Raw genomic sequence first — 20,033 nt, forward strand, 5'->3', positions numbered from 1 at the left:
ACATGTCTCTTTGTCTTTGGCTGTCTGTGTGTGTGTGTGAGTGTGCAGGGGGAGGGGGCTTAACCATTTCACTGCTGTGTGTATGACCTGCATAAAGAAAATACATTTCTCAAGCCTGGTATTTTTTAAATAAGTTTTTATTTTTATTTTTTATAAGTAAAGGCATATAACTAGTTTAATTGTAGTGCATTGACAATAGTTTTATATAATTAGTTTATTAATCAGATTAACTTGGTCAATAAACTTGGTCTGAAAATTTGGTCCATAAATCAAACACACTTGCATGTAATAATATGAAACTTGGTACACATATAGATCTCATCGTTTCATATATAGCCTACTTCACACTCTTACTTTTTACCCCAGCCCAACAGGAAGACGGCTATTTAGGGTTGTGTTTAAAACACATGCAATGGAATTTCAAGTATTGCTCCTAGAGCACTGAACCAAATTCGACAAAACTCGATCAGCGTGAAGTCAAGACATTAAGGATGAAAAGGTGCCAAGGGATTTTTTATATCTCGAACGGTTTGGCCGTGGCGAGGAAACGAAATTATGGCGAGAAACATGAAACAGGATGTGTGTTATAACTTCAGCATACATTAACTGATCTTGATGAAACTTCAGCAGTGTTTTCGCTGTAAGAGACCGATCACATGGATGTGACTATTGTGAGTCAAAGTTATAGCGCCACCAACTGGCAGCAGGAAGTGTGTCACTTTCAAAATGCTTTGAAACCACTCTCTTATTTTTAACCGATTTGCTTCAAACTTCATCTGTATAATGTAAATACACGGCAGATGTAGACCTGTGAAAGAATTTTTGATATCTTTGATACTGTTGCCGTGGCAACGAATCAAACTTTAACATTCTTTTTTGATGCTTTTGGGACTCTTAGCATGCTTGAAATTGCTTGAAACTCAACAGATACATCACATTTATTAGCCAGTAGACATGTGCAACTATGGCAAAAGATTAAAGTAATGTCAAAAAAGTAAACACTAAAAGCCTCATATCTTCTAAAAATGTAATTATACATCATTTGTTTCTAAATTAAATTATACAAATATTATAACTTCCCCAATTTTTCCTTTTTTTCATTTAAGAATTATGTTTACGTTCAAAAACAGCCAGAATTGTTGTAAAATTCATAAAAAAATAATAATCTGAGTCATACGTAGTGCTATACTGCCCTCTTGTGTTCAGTATCAGGTAATGTTAGGCCTATTGTGTATATTCCCACCGGTTAATCAACGTGTGACTCCGCTGGGACTTGGGAGCTTTTAAATCGCTTACTTAAAACCGAAAGTCAAAATACAGATGTCCGCACAAGACATTAATGGTGTGGAGTAGAGTGAGCATTTTAAATAAATTCCTATTAAGTAGGATTGAACTAAACAGAAAGAATGTTCACTCTGTTCTGCTGGTTCCTCGCTGGTGGATCATATGATTACTTTGTCATAATCTATGACAAAAATGCTATTATAAACCATATTAATAATAGATAATACACATTGCTCTTATTTTTGAAAAATACATTCATGAAAAACAAGATAACAAAAATCATAAAAACATATAGCCATGGCTGCTATAAATGTTTGAAATGCATAGGACAGATGTTTAATGACGCAGCAACATATAATTGAAAGGCAACTAATAATCTGTCATTACGTCACTGCATTATGATATTACGGCTCCAATACGGTGCAGCACAAAGCACTTATGTGCATCCCGAGCGGAGAATGATGTGCTTAAAAGCCACATGAAGTTACAGCGCAGTGAGTCCATATTGAAAAGTTCAAAGCACAAAGGAAATACATATTTATGAACAGTGTATTATACATTATCTATCTATGCAATAGTTTATTGAGCCTTTTCTTTTAAAGGTTTTAAATTTCAGTTACTGTGTGCGTGAAGAACAATTATAGTGCTCTGACTCTAGTGTTGTGATCTAACCGACAGCGTCCGACACCCGGTAGAAAGTAACACGATTAAGTTACAGCAATAAAGTCCAGCAAGAAAAAGTTTCTTCATTCGAAAATATAGACCTTTAGACCTTTATCTTAAAGATCCAGTATAATAGGATTAACATTCAATCATCTTGAAGATCGTTTCATCATTGACTGTAACCGAATGTGACGTGCTGTTTGAATGCTGAATGGAGAATGACTGACAGGCGCAGAGAGGGAAAAGTTTGTGTTCTTGAATTTAATGACTTAAATATTAATTTCTATATCACATAATAGCTTCAGAACACTAATAATACAGTACACAAAAACTTTATGGTACTTTAGAAAGTTTTTGTGCCTTTGTGCCTAACATAGAATAGTATATATGCACAATATAGAATTTGAATCAGCCTCGTCAAAGATGGCAGTGTCAGAGCCGATACCGATCCTGAGAATCTAATCGGCGCACTTCTTTTCAACAGTCAAATTGAAATTGAAATTGAAATTGCTTGAAACTCAACAGATACATCACATTTATTAGCCAGTAGACATGTGCAAAGTTTCAGAAACGGGCATAGTGCAAGGACTAAATAGCGCCACCTTTTGACAAAAGTGGGGTTGTTAGTTTTATCTACAGTTACAAAAATCGCTATATACATTGTACTCCTCAAGCCGGACAACTTTCTATTACATAGTCATTAGCTCGGACCAAGAGGAAGTCAGATATTTTGGTTTGAATATGGTGAGCCTCTCTCTGAGCCTACGTCCCTGTATGGCAAGCCCTTTTAACATTTAAAAGCTAAGTTTGCCTGTCCGGAATTAACATTGTAGATATCATCAACGTCTTTCTGTCTATTCGTAATTACATTTTGGATAGTTTGTATTATCATTTAAGATATCTGTAACATAACTGTGACTAGTCGAAATGACAGAGTATGGCAAGCCGTTTTAACATTTAATCATGAAAGGGCCAAAGCCTTCGGCACCGCCACCTGGGTGCCTTTAGGTAACTAAAGGAACCGGGGTTGCGGTGCCACCGGCTTGGGCCCGCCATCGCTGCTCGCAGCTATATTTCTTCTTCTTCTTTTTATTTTTCTGCTACCTTTTGGGCATTTTTGGGGCCCTTAACATGCTCGAAAACTCTTGAAACTTTGCACACGGGTCAGAACCCGCGGCCATCAGAGCCGGGCTGAAGATGGTACCCGGGCGTGGCAGGGCGGCTCGTCAGCGCCCCCTGGAACGGGGTCCGAACACTTGGTCCATAACTCAAACACGCTTGTATGTAATAATTTGAAACTCGGTACACATGTTGATCTCATCGTTTCATCTATACCTCACACTCTTACTTTTTACCCCAGCTCAACAGGAAGTCGGCTATTGAGGTTTGTTTGTAAAACGCTCGCAATGGAATGTCAAATACTCCTCCTAGAGCTTTGATCCAAATTCGACTAAAACTCAGTCAGCGTGAAGTCAAGACATTGAGGATGAAAGTTTGCGAGGGGATTTTTGATATCTCGAACGGTTTGTCCGTGGCGAGGAAACGAAATCATGGCGAGAAACGTGAAACAGGAAGTGTGTTATAACTTCAGCATACATTAACTGATCTTGATGAAACTTCAGCAGTGTGTTCGCTGTAAGAGGACGATCACATGGATGTGACTATTGTGAGTCAAAGTTATAGCGCCACCAACTGGCAGCAGGAAGTGTGTCACTTTCAAAATGCTTTGATATCACCCTTTTATTTTTACCCGATTTGCTTCAAACTTCATATGTATAATGTAAACATACGGCAGATGTAGACCTGTGAATGGATTCTTGATATCTTTGAAACTGTTGCCGTGGCGACGCATCAAAGTTTACCCTTCTTTTAGGATGCTTTTAGGATGCTTTTGAGACCCTTAGCATGCTTCAAAATGCATGAAACTCGACAGACACATCACATTTATTAGCCAGTAGACATGTGCAAAGTTTCAGAAACGGGCGTGGTGAGGGCTCAGTAGCGCCACCTTTTGACAAAAGTGGGGTTGTTAGTTTTAACTAGAGTTACAAAAATTGGTATGTATATTGTACTCCTCGAGCCGGACAACTTTCTAATTTACACTTATTAGCTAGGACCCACAGAAACTCAGATATTTTTGTTTGAATATGGTCACTCTGAGCCTACATGTCTCTGTGTCTTTGGCTGGCTGGCTGGCTGGCTGTCTGTGTGTGTGTGTGTGTGTGTGTGTGTGTGTGTGTGTGCAGGGGGAGGGGGCTTAACCATTTCACTGCTGTGTGTATGACCTGCATAAAGAAAATACATTTCTCAAGCCTGGTATTTTTTAAATAAGTTTTTATTTTTATTTTTTATAAGTAAAGGCATATAACTAGTTTAATTGTAGTGCATTGACAATAGTTTTATATAATTAGTTTATTAATCAGATTAACTTGGTCCATAAACTTGGTCTGAAAATTTGGTCCATAAATCAAACACACTTGCATGTAATAATATGAAACTTGGTACACATAGATCTCATCGTTTCATATATAGCCTACTTCACACTCTTACTTTTTACCCCAGCCCAACAGGAAGACGGCTATTTAGGGTTGTGTTTAAAACACATGCAATGGAATTTCAAGTATTGCTCCTAGAGCACTGAACCAAATTCGACAAAACTCAATCAGCGTGAAGTCAAGACATTAAGGATGAAAAGGTGCCAAGGGATTTTTGATATCTCGAACGGTTTGGCCGTGGCGAGGAAACGAAATTATGGCGAGAAACATGAAACAGGATGTGTGTTATAACTTCAGCATACATTAACTGATCTTTATGAAACTTCAGCAGTGTTTTCGCTGTAAGAGACCGATCACATGGATGTGACTATTGTGAGTCAAAGTTATAGCGCCACCAACTGGCAGCAGGAAGTGTATCACTTTCAAAATGCTTTGAAACCACTCTCTTATTTTTAACCGATTTGCTTCAAACTTCATCTGTATAATGTAAATACACGGCAGATGTAGACCTGTGAAAGAATTTTTGATATCTTTGATACTGTTGCCGTGGCAACGAATCAAACTTTAACATTCTTTTTGATGCTTTTGGGACTCTTAGCATGCTTGAAATTGCTTGAAACTCAACAGATACATCACATTTATTAGCCAGTAGACATGTGCAACTATGGCAAAAGATTAAAGTAATGTCAAAAAAGTAAACACTAAAAGCCTCATATCTTCTAAAAATGTAATTATACATCATTTGTTTCTAAATTAAATTATACAAATATTATAACTTCCCCAATTTTTCCTTTTTTTCATTTAAGAATTATGTTTACGTTCAAAAACAGCCAGAATTGTTGTAAAATTCATAAAAAAATAATAATCTGAGTCATACGTAGTGCTATACTGCCCTCTTGTGTTCAATATCAGGTAGGCCTATTGTGTATATTCCCACCGGTTAATCAACGTGTGACTCCGCTGGGACTTGGGAGCTTTTAAATCGCTTACTTAAAACCGAAAGTCGAGATACGGATGTCCGCACAAGACATTAATGGTGTGGAGTAGAGCGAGCATTTTAAATAAATTCCTATTAAGTAGGATTTAACTAAACAGAAAGAATGTTCACTCTGTTCTGCTGGTTCCTCGCTGGTGGATCATATGATTACTTTGTCATAATCTATGACAAAAATGCTATTATAAACCATATTAATAATAGATAATACACATTGCTCTTATTTTTGAAAAATACATTCATGAAAAACAAGATAACAAAAATCATAAAAAAATATAGCCATGGCTGCTATAAATGTTTGAAATGCATAGGACAGATGTTTAATGACGCAGCAACATATAATTGAAAGGCAATTAATAATCTGTCATTACGTCACTGCATTATGATATTACGGCTCTAATACGGTGCAGCACAAAGCACTTATGTGCATCCCGAGCGGAGAATGATGTGCTTGAAGCCACATGAAGTTACAGCGCAGTAAGTCCGTATTGAAAAGTTCAAAGCACAAAGGAAATACATATTTATGAACAGTGTATTATACATTAGCTATCTATGCAATAGTTTATTGAGCCTTTTCTTTTAAAGGTTTTAAATTTCAGTTACTGTGTGCGTGAAGAACAATTATAGTGCTCTGACTCTAGTGTTGTGATCTAAACGACAGCGTCCGACACCCGGTAGAAAGTAACACGGTTAAGTTACAGTCCAGCAAGAAAAAGTTTCTTCATTTGAAAATATAGACCTTTAGACCTTTATCTTAAAGATCCAGTATAATAGGATTAACATTCAATCATCTTGAAGATCGTTTCATCATTGACTGTAACCGAATGTGACGTGCTGTTTGAATGCTGAATGGAGAATGACTGACAGGCGCAGAGAGGGAAAAGTTTGTGTTCTTGAATTTAATGACTTAAATATTAATTTCTATATCACATAATAGCTTCAGAACACTAATAATACAGTACACAAAAACTTTATGGTACTTTAGAAAGTTTTTGTGCCTTTGTGCCTAACATAGAATAGTATATATGCACAATATAGAATTTGAATCAGCCTCGTCAAAGATGGCAGTGTCAGAGCCGATACCGATCCTGAGTATCTAATCGGTGCACTTCTTTTCAACAGTCAAATTGAAATTGAAATTGAAATTGCTTGAAACTCAACAGATACATCACATTTATTAGCCAGTAGACATGTGCAAAGTTTCAGAAACGGGCATAGTGCAAGGACTAAATAGCGCCACCTTTTGACAAAAGTGGGGTTGTTAGTTTTATCTACAGTTACAAAAATCGCTATATACATTGTACTCCTCAAGCCGGACAACTTTCTAATACATAGTCATTAGCTCGGACCAAGAGGAAGTCAGATATTTTGGTTTGAATATGGTGAGCCTCTCTCTGAGCCTACGTCCCTGTATGGCAAGCCCTTTTAACATTTAAAAGCTAAGTTTGCCTGTCCGGAATTAACATTGTAGATATCAACAACGTCTTTCTGTCTATTCGTAATTACATTTTGGATAGTTTGTATTATCATTTAAGATATCTGTAACATAATTGTGACTAGTCGAAATGACAGAGTATGGCAAGCCGTTTTAACATTTAATCATAAAAGGGCCAAAGCCTTCGGCACCGCCACCCGGGTGCATTTAGGTAACTAAAGGAACCGGGGTTGCGGTGCCACCGGCTTGGGCCCGCCATCGCTGCTCGCAGCTATATTTTTATTTTATTTTTTTACCTGCAATATGCTCTTTAAGTAAGGATGTATCAGCATTGAAACTGCAGTTGCATTATGAACGCAGCCGATCTCACCAAACCCCATCACCACATCGGCACATTCCAACGAGATATGCTATGGCATGGAGTGCACTGTATGGACGTTCACCAACCAGACATTCAGATGCTCGTTCTTCTTCACCTGACAGCTACAGAAGATCTCCCAGCTGTCGCATAGACCTTTGAAGACGACGCAATGACACATACCAGCATAATGTCAGAGTGGATTTTTCGCCTCACCGTAGGGAGCGGTTCAAGGATTGCTATTCTCTAAAATACTGCACTGACTACCAGGGATGGAAATTAGCACCCGCCACCAGCCAAATGCGGGTGATTTTGTGTTGTGGCGGGTAAGTTCACTTCACCTACCAGCCACCATGGCGGGTAAATAAAAATAGCATACTGTTTCACCCGTACGGCGGACACTTTTTAAAGGAGGCACACCTTCAACACCCGCGCGTTTCTTCTGTCGAGGCTCGATAAGGGAAGAAAACGTGGGAACACAAGAGGCGGTCTGCCGTCCAAAGGGAGAGCTAGCCGCGAGTGCATGGTGTATTTTTAGGGCGGAGTAAGTTAGCTCTTTGTCTTGTGTGGTAAAGAGCTAGCCGCGTGAGCATCTACCCGCGCGCTATTCCCGCATCTACTATAGCTTGTAAAAGTGACGCGGCGCGCTCGTTTTTAGCTTTAACTGTCTATGGTTTTTGAGGCGCGCAAGTTCATTGTTGCATAGCAACGACAGACGCCACGGGAGAGCACGCGCTTGTGGAAAGGAGAAAGCGGTGCGAACTGCGCTCTCCACGATGATGAGGAAGTATTAGCAAAGAATTCATTGATTCCTAGCCCATGCATTAGCTTTATTACTAGATATATTTATGGAGATGAGAAATAAAAAGCCGCCTGAAATGCGTGCAAATAACTGTTCATGCTTAAAAGCACACTTTGATTAAGACACAAAAATAAACATGATTTCACACAGAAAGTGCCCAAAATGCACAGATTTTTCATATCTAGTGTGTTTTAACAAGAACTGCAGTAGGCTATATCAGAAAAGAAAATTACCCATTTAAACGTGTTTTTATTCAGTTTGGGTAAAAGTATATGGTGTTTTATAAAAAAAACAAAAAAACATTGAAGTCTTTTGAAGATGGAAGAGCAGAGGAGGGGAACAGGAGTGGAAGAGCAAGAGAAACTGAAAATGTCAGTATTTCATTGAGACTTGAGATTAAATAAACTGGTTAAGTAGTATTGTAGATCTTGTAGTATTAATTTTCACATGCAGTTACGCATTGTCGGTTAAAAATGAGAAAGTGGCTGGTAAAAACATTGAGTGGCTGGTAGATTTTGAAATCCACCAGCCACAGTGGCCGGTGGACAAAAAAGTTAATTTCCATCCCTGCTGACTACTACGAGGACGACAGACGGAGACAACTAAATGACACCATGTCTTACAAGCGCTCGTCATTTCAACGACGCTGTCCAAGCCCTCATCACAAGCGCGTCTTCGAGGAGTACAAAGCCCCCAGACCATCCAAGCCTGGATCCTCAGAGTGGTCCACATTATGTCTACCCAGATCATCACAGCCATCATCAGGGAAACTTCCACTAGCTGATGTGGCGGGGCACACATCCGCTGTTTCACTACCAGCTCCACACGACACCGTACGGTTAACAACCACAGACACCAGCCATTCAGAGACTGAACACTGTCCTGCTACAAACATGAAGGACATTTGTGCAGCACACGTCAATGGCATTGTTGAAGGTACTGACATGCACATCATGATAGACACTGGTTCTAGTATTTCATTCATTAATGAAACTACCCGTATGGCAATTCCTTCATTGTCCAAAAGACCACTAAAGGGTAATTTCATTCTGTCTAAGTCTGTAACTGGTCAGAATCTAGATACTCTGGGAACTGTGACTGTTAACCTGAGATTTGGTGCACTGACGTTACAACATGACATGCAGGTCATTAGAAATGTGAGTCAGGGTATCATACTTGGTTGGGATTTTCTCCAGAAGCATGAGGTAATCTTGAATGTTGGTAAGGGGCTATGTTGCCTTTATGATCAGACTTTACGATTGTTAAAGCACATCTCAACTTTCCCCTGTACATTGCACAGCTCAAATTACTGTGACTACTACCATTCCTCCCCAATGTGAGATGCACTGTACAGCTCAGCTTATCCCGTTTGCTGTTAATGAAGGTTTAGCAGATGGTTACAGTGGGTTGCTTGAGCCATATCCTTCTAAGTTGGATGGTATTGTAGTTGCACGCACCCTTACAGTAGCTGAAAATGGTCAAACTGTAGTGCGAGTCATGAATCCAACAAATAGCCCTTTTGTACTGCAACCAGGTATGCAGCTGGGGGAATTCACTCCGATAAACCAAGATGATGTTGTTCAGCACTCAGATTCTGTATGTAATGTGTCCACCCCTTCTACACAGGTGCCGCCTCTGCCATTTGAGATTCAGAGTGGGAATCTTTCTGACCCTCAGGAGAACGAACTACACTCACTGTTGCATGAGTATTGTGATGTGTTTAGTAAGAACCCTACAGATTTTGGTAGCACGAATATAGTTAAACACAAAATCAATACCGGCAATGCAATTCCCATTAAAAAACGTGCCTATCGTACTTCTCCTCTGATGCAAGAGGTGATTCAGTCACAGGTTGATGACATGCTGGCAAAAGGTATTGTGGAAGTCAGTCACAGCCCTTGGGCTGCACCTGTTGTTATGGTGAGGAAAAAAGATGGCACCTGGCACTTTTGCGTAGATTATAGGGGCCTTAATTCTGTCACCATTAAGGATGCCCATCCTCTACCCAGAACAGATGACACCCTGGATGCACTTAGAGGTTCCTCTATATTCAGTATTCATCTGGATATTGGCAAGTGCAGCTTAACGAGGCAGACAAACCAAAAGCCTTCACTACTGGTCGTTCTTTATATCAGTTTACAGTGATGCCAATGGGTCTTGTCAATGCTCTGCCCACCTTTCAGCATTTGATGCAGCTAGTGTTGCAGGGTCTGTCTTGGAAGATATGTCTTGTGTATTTAGATGATATCATCGTCTACAGCAAGAATTTTGCAGAGCACATTCAACACTTGAGGGAGGTTTTTCAGCGTTTGAAAGCAGCAAACTTGAAGCTGAAACCAGCTAAATGTTCTTTTGCCCAACAGCAAGTGACATTCCTGGGCCATATTGTGTCTTCTGCTGGTCTTCAGCCTGATGTTAAAAACATTCAGAAGGTTAAAGAATGGCCTACTCCTGGAAATCCTACGGAAGTTCGAGCCTTCTTAGGCCTGTGTTCATATTACAGGCATTTCACAGCCACTGCATGCTCTAACACAGAAAGCAAAGTTGTTTGTTTGGACTGAGTTAGAACAGGAAGCTTTCAATTCTCTGTGACATGCACTTACCAATGCTCCAATTCTCTCCTACCCAGACTTTTCAAAGGAGTTTTTGCTCTTCACAGACGCTTCCAACACAGCTATCGGAAGTGGTCTCTCCCAGATGAATGCTGACGCCAAAGAAAGTGTCATCGCTTATAGCAGTCACATCCTGACACCTACTGAGAAACGATGGTCAACATACGACAGGGAGTTGTGGGCTATTGCTTGGTCCATTCGTCACTTCCGTCAGTATCTTATGATTCATTCTTTTCGAATCATTACTGACCACAAGCCCTTGCTTAGTCTGAGATAAATAATTTTGGATGTTGATCCAACGGGGCGCAGAGCAAGGTGGGCTCTGGAGATCGACCTGTATGACTGGACTATTGTGTACCGACATGGTCACAAACACTCCAATGCTGATGCCATGTCTCGTCGACCTGACAGGGAGAGCAACAGTCCCACTGACTTGGAGGTCAAGCCTGTCTATTTCGTTTCTACTTCGGTGCAGACTGAGGTAGCGGAAACACATCCTACTTCTGCATAGCCTGTTTCTTCTGGTGTAGGTTCTGGGTTTGGATTTAGGCATTTCTGGAAAGAGTTCCCAAGACTTACCTTTGTAGATTCTGTCCTTTGTCGAAGAGTCCGACCTCCACCGGGTGAACAGATTCTGCAGGTTGTAGTTCCACCTGCACTACAGCGTAACATGTTTGAGACTTTGTATGGTCATTCACTTTCTGGACATATTAGTGCACAAAAGACATTGCAACGTGCTCTAGTGAGATGCTACTGGCCCCACATGTCTAGGGACATTACACAATGGTGTGCCCAATGTCAAGCTTGTGAATCAAGGAGACCACAAACACCTCATCAGCAGGCCCCAATGCAAAACATAGTCACTAGCATGCCTTTTGAAAAAGTTGCTGCTGATTACCCATTTGCCCATTACACAGAAAGGTAATCGGTATGTTCTTGTAGTAATGGATTGCCTCAATCTCTATGCAGTTACTGATCAACGTGCAACGACTGTCGCCAAATGCTTGTTTGAAGACTATGCAGGGCTCCAGACTAACTTTTTTTACTAGGAGCGCTGTTGCCCCTGACTGAAAATTTTAGGAGCGCAAGCAAAAAATTTAGGGGCACACCTTAAATAAGCTTGCAATGCAATTATTTAAATTTCCCCCAAAATAACTGTAATACTGACAAATTCTTTAATAATAAATAGACTTGACATTATGATATGCTGTTTTATTTTAACTTCACAGGGCTCCAGAACCAAAGTTGAGGGCAGCATCACCTCAAATGAGAACTCACAGTTCAATAAAAAAAAAAATTCTGGTAGCACTGGGGCTAACAATAAATCACTAAGCTTAATTTAGGGTGTAGATGAAATTAACTTTAGTTTTTATCATGTATAATGTCTTAATAATACTTAAAAGTAGTGAAAATATGTATAGCCTATGGAGTGAAAATAGCCAATAAACATCCTACTGTTTACAATGGTATTAATATTATTATTTTAATTGTTTAAATAAGAGTTTTCCAACATCTTAAAATTTTTCGTTTAAGGACAATCTTTAAAGGATGAACAAAAAATGTGTTGGTATGGTAATCACATAAAAAATACAAAAAAATAAAACATTTATATATGATATTATTGAAGTGCTGGGAAAGGATGTGTAGTAGGCTACTTACACATTATCATATTTATGGTAAGAGTTAACTTGCCTAAATTCATGGTTCTGTTAGGCTGATTTGTGGACTGAAAGCCTTCTATAAGTGTTTTTCCTGGTTTCCACGTCAGCGCTGTTTGATCTGATATGGTTTATAACAGAACTCTGCGCCGGTGTGTTTCTCGCTGGATCTCGTGGTGTTGATGTTATTAATTCTGAGGCGAATTCAATGGATTTCTTCACTGGCTCTCCTAGTAACAGTGTTGCGTGAGCCAGATCGGCCCGCGACTGGCAAGTTCGGGGCTTTATTTTGTCAATGGTTCGGATCGCTGCTGCAGCTCTACGGTCCTAATCATACATGAGTGGTGTATTTTCGTTCCACTTTCATTTTGTTTGCATTCGTTGCTAGGTAACGACTAAAGAGTCGATAGATCGCTGATTGCTCAGACGCACATCAGTTTGTGATTTCCGTCTCCTTCCCACAAACGTTTACGCGCGCTATTCTTGTCACGGATTCATTGACGCGCCTCTTCCACGCTTTACCATGCGTTTAACGTGTGGCAAATTTACTGGTCGCACATGTGCGACTGGATGTAAAATTCAGTCGCACACTCTCAATTTGGTCGCAGTCTGGAGCCCTGCTATGTGAGCCAACATGGTTTTCCCCAGAGTTTTCACACTGACCAAGGCCGACAGTTTGATTCGGATTTGGTAAAAGAGCTGTGTTCTCTGCTTGGAATTCGTAAAACACGGACATCCCCATATCATGCAATGTCAGATGTCACGTGCCAATAGGTCCATAAAAGATCAACTTGCAAAATATCTGTATACCAAAGGTGGGGAATGGGATGACCACTTAAAACAAGTTGAATTTGCCTACAATACTAGTGTTCATTCCTCAACCAAACATACACCTTTCTTCTTGGCACATGGCAGAGAAGCTCACCTACCTGCTCATTTTCTTCTTGGTGTACCCCCAGCAACTTCCAGGGCTACACCCGGAACCCCAACTGAATATGCACATTCTATACTTCCTTATGGGCGCATGCGCGAGAACTGAGACGAGACCGTTCTTCTTCGACTACTTTTTGTTACCGGCTGCTCACCGCTTAGGAGTTTTACCGCCCCCTACCGTATAAGATGACGTACTGCTTGTAAACAGAACGTTTTGCGCCTCCGGCTATATCAGTACGTCATCTTCAGTGTTGTGCAAGTTACTTCCAAACTGTAATACATTAGGTATTACTTGTTACTGTTATTTAACCCCCTGAGCCCGACGGCGTCGTCGACGATGCCACACGTCACCTCCGATAAATGTTTACATAACTCGATGACAGATTTATCGATTTTCTTACCGTTTTTTCCAGCAGAAAGCTAACGAGCTAGCCATCACGGGGGTGTCTTTCGGGTCTTTCTAGCCTTTACAGAAGGTTTTCTATCCAGCCTGGAACTTGTGCTTCCTTTCAGAGGTTTTCAGCAATAAATCCAAACGCTTTATGTCAAACTTTGATAATCTTGAAGCCCATAATTCATAAATATTCGGTCATTTTTGCCGCTAGCTCAATGCTAGCGGACATCCTGGATATCACGTGATGTTTTCACGTGATGGTTTTTGACCAATTACAGGCTGATCCGTTGTAAACATTGGTGTGCGTCATTACGCATGAACCAAGCGCTGATATAGTGTAGAGAGATAGAGAGACTCACGGAGACGCGCGATTCACAGAGAAACACAGCGAAATGGACGTAAATAAAGCGCTGGTCTATTTTGGTGCATTGCAGGATGAAGGATTTTCAGGAGAACAGAGCTTTTTGACAGATGAGAAACTAGATTACCAGGATAGACCCAGCTGAAGTGCCATTTATTTATTTACTGTAAAAAAGTATTATAGTAGTATAAATGTATTATAAAAGAATAAAAAGAACATAATAAATAAAATAGAAATGCAAAACCTGTGATGTGGCCCTCTGTGTGATTGCTGATAGGAACTGTTTTGAGGCTTGGCACCAGTGAATTTCATGAGGCCCCAAACGCCTGGACTTCTTTTGGAAAAATGTCAATAGTTTTTGTTCTGTACAAGTTATAATGTTTATTCCTGTGCTCCAGGACTCCAAAGACATGAACAAACTATTTTCCAGAGGAAAATTGCTTAGCTTTTATTTATTTGTGTGTGATTTCAATAAATAATTGAGTGATTCCATTTCCGATTTATTTTTTCATTTGTCTTTATGGTCCCATAACTTATTTTACATTCAGGTGACATCAATGTAACACAAATATGCTGAAAGTTCAATTTGTCCTGAAAAAAAAGAGGTGTGTCAATTGTCTGTGCACCAAAGGGTTGATATTTTACAAGCTTTTTTAGTAAATGACACCAGACGGAAAATTTATTGTAAAAATACCCTTAGGTCTCAGAGGGTTAAAAGTAATTCATTACCTTACAATATTACTGCTCAGAATTGTAATGCGTTACATTACTCATGTATTACTTTTTAGTTACTTTCACCAAAATAACTAAGTAGTACTTAACTTTGGGGCTGTAACGATATGCAATATGAAACCGAAATCGCGATTTGCCACACGACTCAGATCAACGAACCTACAGAATCGCGACAAACCTCTTCCAACTCAGCGTTATTCTCCTTACCGTCCTATCCAATGCTGCCTTATCTATAAATTAGGCTATTAGTATTATTTGAAGTTAACATTATAAAATACGTAGACCTACACCACAAAACTAGTTGAGGATAAATTATTTAAAATTGGGGAAGTCCAGCATTATGGACATGATGACATTTGCAGTCAAAACTTAAAATAAAAATTCTCAGAAAATACATGTATTGAAACGTATATGCTACTTCCTTAAAGGACTCCAGACATTAGACAAATATCAGTCTATGTTTTATTTTTAATATTAGGGAAAAGACACACATTCATGCGTGACAAAAAAATAGGAGGCAAAATCGATTTTTTGTAATTCTGTTAATTACACTGCGCAAATCGGATGAGGAAGGGTTGGCTCTCCAGTCTCCATAGAACTTAAAATCTTCATTTTATTTTAGTTTTCGTGTTCGTATTTATGAGGAAAAAACAATGTTATAGACGCGACCGCTCTGAACTGGCACTAAAAAGACTGCTTTAAAACTTTCACATAGTCTGTTGCCTTTAAGAAGTAAAAGCAGACAATACACTGTAATACAACTGTAATACAAGCCTGACTGAACATGTAACGAGTAAAATATTACTGAAAATTGATTAGTAATGCCTTACACTACTGCGTTACAGCAAAAAGTAATATGTTACTGTAATGTATTACTTTTGTAATGCGTTACTCCCAACACTGGTCATCTTATACGGTAGGGGGCGGTAAAACTCCTAAGCGGTGAGCAGCCGGTAACAACAAGTAGTCGAAGAAGAACGGTCTCGTCTCAGTTCTCGCGCATGCGCCCATAAGGAAGTAATGGAAAGTCGAATAAAGTCGTTATTTACGTTTTTTTTTCGCACAAAAAGTAGTCTCGTCGCTTGATAAAGTTAAGTTGAGCCACTGTAGGCACATGGAATATTTAAACCTTTTCTTTTAATGACTTTCTGGGCCGTCAAGAGGCAGTCCCTCAGGCTGTCTATGGAAGAGTGATCCAGCCCTCAGATTCAATCAAAAATATCTTTATTTTTGTTCCGAAGATGAACGAAGGTCTTACGGGGTTGGTACAGCATGGGGGTGAGTAATTAATGACTTAATTTTCATTTTTGGGTGAACTAACCCTTTAAGGCAGAGGTCTCAAACTCGCGGCCCGCGGGCCATTTGCGGCCCGCGGGATGATATTTTGTGGCCCCCTACTTGATATTAAAGTTTAATGTTAGTGCGGCCCGCCGTTGCGTTTGCCGCGTTTTTTTTATTATTATTATTTTTATCCCTTATGGGCTACCATATGTAGTCTCGTGACAGCTTACCGTAGGTTTGTTGTCAATAGTTGTCATAGACAACCACGAAGTACTGCGCCTGGAAAAAAATGAGCGCGTCGCTTCAATTATGAGCGCGCTCGGCGCTTGATGCGCGCCTATTTGAAACCTACTTGAGCGTGCAAAATATGTGAGCGTGATATGTGAACAGGCATAAGGCGAGCTACCACCACCAAATCAGGCCACAGCTACTGATAGCTCGCGAGCGACGTGTTGGATATCCCTGCTCTAAAACAATGAATGTGAGAATAATCATTTTGAGCTTGTAATATGTGTCTGAACGCGTTCAATGACGATAGTTCATAAACTCGTTCATATTTTGGGCGAACGTGAACTGAACGTAACCTACTGTATTACTGCCTGATGAACGTTACAGTGAACTCGTTCATTCAAGTGTTTGTGAACCGAGGAGCGAGGAGGCGTCGAAAGATCATTTAAAAAAGGGTTTTATGAGGTCGGCGAGGATGGGAAAATCTTACATGTCTGTCTAAACTCTGCCCGTCGACAAAATGATTGTTATCTGTGGTTGTATATGGGCTGTGGCAATAATAATAGCTTAATAATAAAAAAGAAGCTCTCAGCAACATATGGAAAAAAAGAACTAGTTCATTTTAAAATTTGTGAATTGAACTTTGAACTAGTTCATGTAATGAACTTGGTCCAACAGGTTGATAAGAAGGTTTGCTTTGATATGTGCAAAGTCAGTAATTTGCCTGAGACACTATACCTGTGTAGAAATAATTATTTGTATTTCAAAAGCAGTAATTGTTTTTCTAAGTATAATAAAAGGAAATGTGCCTTTTGGGGGAAAAAATTCAATATAATAGTGTTGTATAAAGAAAATAAAAAGCAAATATGACTATCATCACAACAAAGATGTTGTGTATAAGAAAAAGACAAAGAAAGTTTGTAAAATTAACTCCAACTGTCCGAAGGACAGCTCATGAAGAACCAATCATGTACAGAAAGGAATGTTCAAATTCAGAGGAACAGTTCAGAGGAAACATTAATAATAAAGATTGAGAAGATTGGATCAGTTGTGCTCCATTTTTGGAATACTTAAATACATTTTTTTTGGGGTGGGGGGGGGGGGGGGGGGATACTTGATGCGGCCTGGCCTGACCCAGACTCTATCTCCAGCGGCCCCCAGTTAATTTGAGTTTGAGACCCCTGCTTTAAGGTTACCCACCTGTCCAGCAAAAACAGAGCAACCTGAATGTCGGACTGGAAGCCCTTCTGCCGCCGGAGTTCTCGCCATCGTTCAAAAGCTTTGCTACCGATGTAAATTCGGAACTTCGCGCGTTCTTTATCCCACTCCTTCTTCTTTTTAATTTGTTCTTCAGAACTACGTCTATTTGGTCGTGTGTCGGCCATTTTTCAAACTTCCCTCTGACGCTTCTATCTCCTTCACACACACACCCCCTTCATGTGCACGCGCACTAACCCCCCAGACCCACCCTCAAATACTTCTTGCCAGTGATTGGCTGGAACACTGTTTGTTAGGTTTCGTGGTTCGGGTGAGACATGATTGTTTTTGTTGCCGTTTGTGGAGCCTGTGCTGTCTACAGAGACCGCGTTTTTTTACAGTGTGTTTAGGGGACAGGCAGCTAGCCGATAGTGAGGAGACGTTTGATGAATGTGACAAAAAATGTTTTGGCCCCACATCGCTTAGAGAACCTTTAAATATAAATATTGTTTATATATAAAACGGCGCCATAACATATCGCCGGTGTTGAGTCGTCTCTTCACAGGCGCTGGTCCTCTTATCACAGGCGTTGGGGCATCCGAAATCCCCGTGAGAGGCTGGACACAAAACTGGACCTGACGAACGCCATTTTTCTCGGGACAAACGTCCCGAGATAACAGCAGAAAGGCAGATGGGAGATAATTAGCATAGCTGATGTTCATAATGATTTCCATTATACGGGAGTCTTATCCCGTAATACTAATAGGAAGTATTATCACCTATTATTTATTTTTGCCTTTGACATTCTGAGTTAACTTTATTTGAGCGTGACCTCGCGCTGTGAAAAGAGTTGTGTAGCAAATAAAAGTGCACGAGTCCCAGTATTCGCCGACCCTGTGTCTCCTTTCATCACCCACACATAACGAACCTGTTCTTATATCACAAAGTGATGATAATGTATATATACATGAAAAATAGATTTATAAAACGAGTACATATACAAATTCAGGGCCAAAATGTTTGTACGCGTTTGTCGTAGACACAAAATAGCATAACTAAGTGGATATAAAGCCAGCGCTGGTATTTGATAAAACTAAAACATCACATCTGAAATTATACATGCAAATACATTTAAAATGATCAAGTCTTAGCCTTCTGGAGATTCTGGAAGCTGTCTTCCGTAAATGCGCAGCACAGAGAGCTAAATTACGATCGTCATTTTCAGGAACATAATCAAACATAAATTGTATCCATTGTTGACGAAGTAGAGCGTCCGTGGGAAGCCCAAAACACAGAAGACCTGACAGCTGGGTGAACACACATACACAACACACTCGACGAGCCCGCAGAAATATGATCATGCCCTTTTCTGCATATTCCGGAGGGAGGGTTGATGCAAATCTATGGGTTAGTGACGTCTAAAACCCAGCTGTAGTCCCAATCGAGTCGTTTTTGTAGGCAATTATACTTCCTGATTTTTAAAAGACGATATCTCTGCTTACATTGAACTTTCAGCGCTGCAACTTTGCAGATACTGTTCATGCACCAACAGCAACATTACACACTATTTAAAATGAAAAAAGTGAAATGGCAGTCAACCCCCCCTTTAATAATTATCATCATGTAGCTCTGAGTAGCTTGGAGGAGATAAGTCCACCTGAAACAAGTATAGGCCTACAGGTCTTTATTTCCCAGATTATTCCCACAAATGCATCTCCTGCTTTCTTTCATGGCATGATTCATTTTATTAAAAAATAGAATTAACTCTGTAAAGATAGTTGTGATATGACGTGACATAAGGGCAGCCCTGCTAGTAGTTACACCGTGTCCCTTAATCATGAAGATTATTTTTAATTTATATCGGCCACGCACACTGACGAACTGACTGAACGCTGTGTTGATGTGTGTGTGCACGCAACCAGTCGCGTGTGATGATCGTTTGACAAAAGTCTGGATGTCATATTTGGCGCACGCACCCTCGCGTAGCGGCACTGCAGAAGAGCGTGAGACGCTCTTCTTTAATAGCAGGAGAATCCAGACCACGCGCCTGTTAAAAAAAAAGATCACTATATCATCACATTAAGTTGATAATTAAGGGCAGACTAAAACAGCCCTCAGTACGACGGCCAGCCCACGAGTTTAATCTCCCCATGTCTAATGTCGTGCAATTCGTTTGTTATGTCAGATGTCTTTTGACAAGACTACAATTTTTCAACACGCCAAAGTGGCTAGTGAGAATGACTGTGTTACCCGCCACGCGTGAAATCCACCCGCATTTGGCGGGTTGGCGGGTGTTAATGTCAATCCCTGATTAGGAGGCCATGATGTACACGCCACTGGGCAAATTTGTGACATTTGTGTCACATAGCTTTCTCCATCTTTATTGCTTTTCTGCTGTATGTAAACATGCTTCGTAGCTCACCTGGTACAGCATTGCTCTTTTGATGCAGAACTCTTTGGTACAAGTCCTGGGAAACAAGGCAGCTTGATTTTGAAACTGCCGTAAAATGTGCAAGAGGGAATTAGATAATCCTAAAATGAAAATTCTCTCATCATTTTCTTACCTTAATGTTGTTCCAAACTTGTATTACTTTCTTTCTACCGTG

At 40.1% G+C, this 20,033-nt stretch overlaps 1 protein-coding gene across 3 annotated transcripts in view; it reads left to right on the forward strand.

Moving 5' to 3' along the window:
* abr (ABR activator of RhoGEF and GTPase) overlaps positions 1-20,033 on the forward strand; it is a 490,118-nt gene that overhangs the window by 123,291 nt on the left and 346,794 nt on the right. The window lies entirely within an intron of this gene.

This window comes from Pimephales promelas, chromosome 4 (genome assembly GCF_988280905.1).
Source record: "Pimephales promelas chromosome 4, fPimPro1.hap1.1, whole genome shotgun sequence".
NCBI classification, from domain to species: domain Eukaryota; kingdom Metazoa; phylum Chordata; class Actinopteri; order Cypriniformes; family Leuciscidae; genus Pimephales; species Pimephales promelas.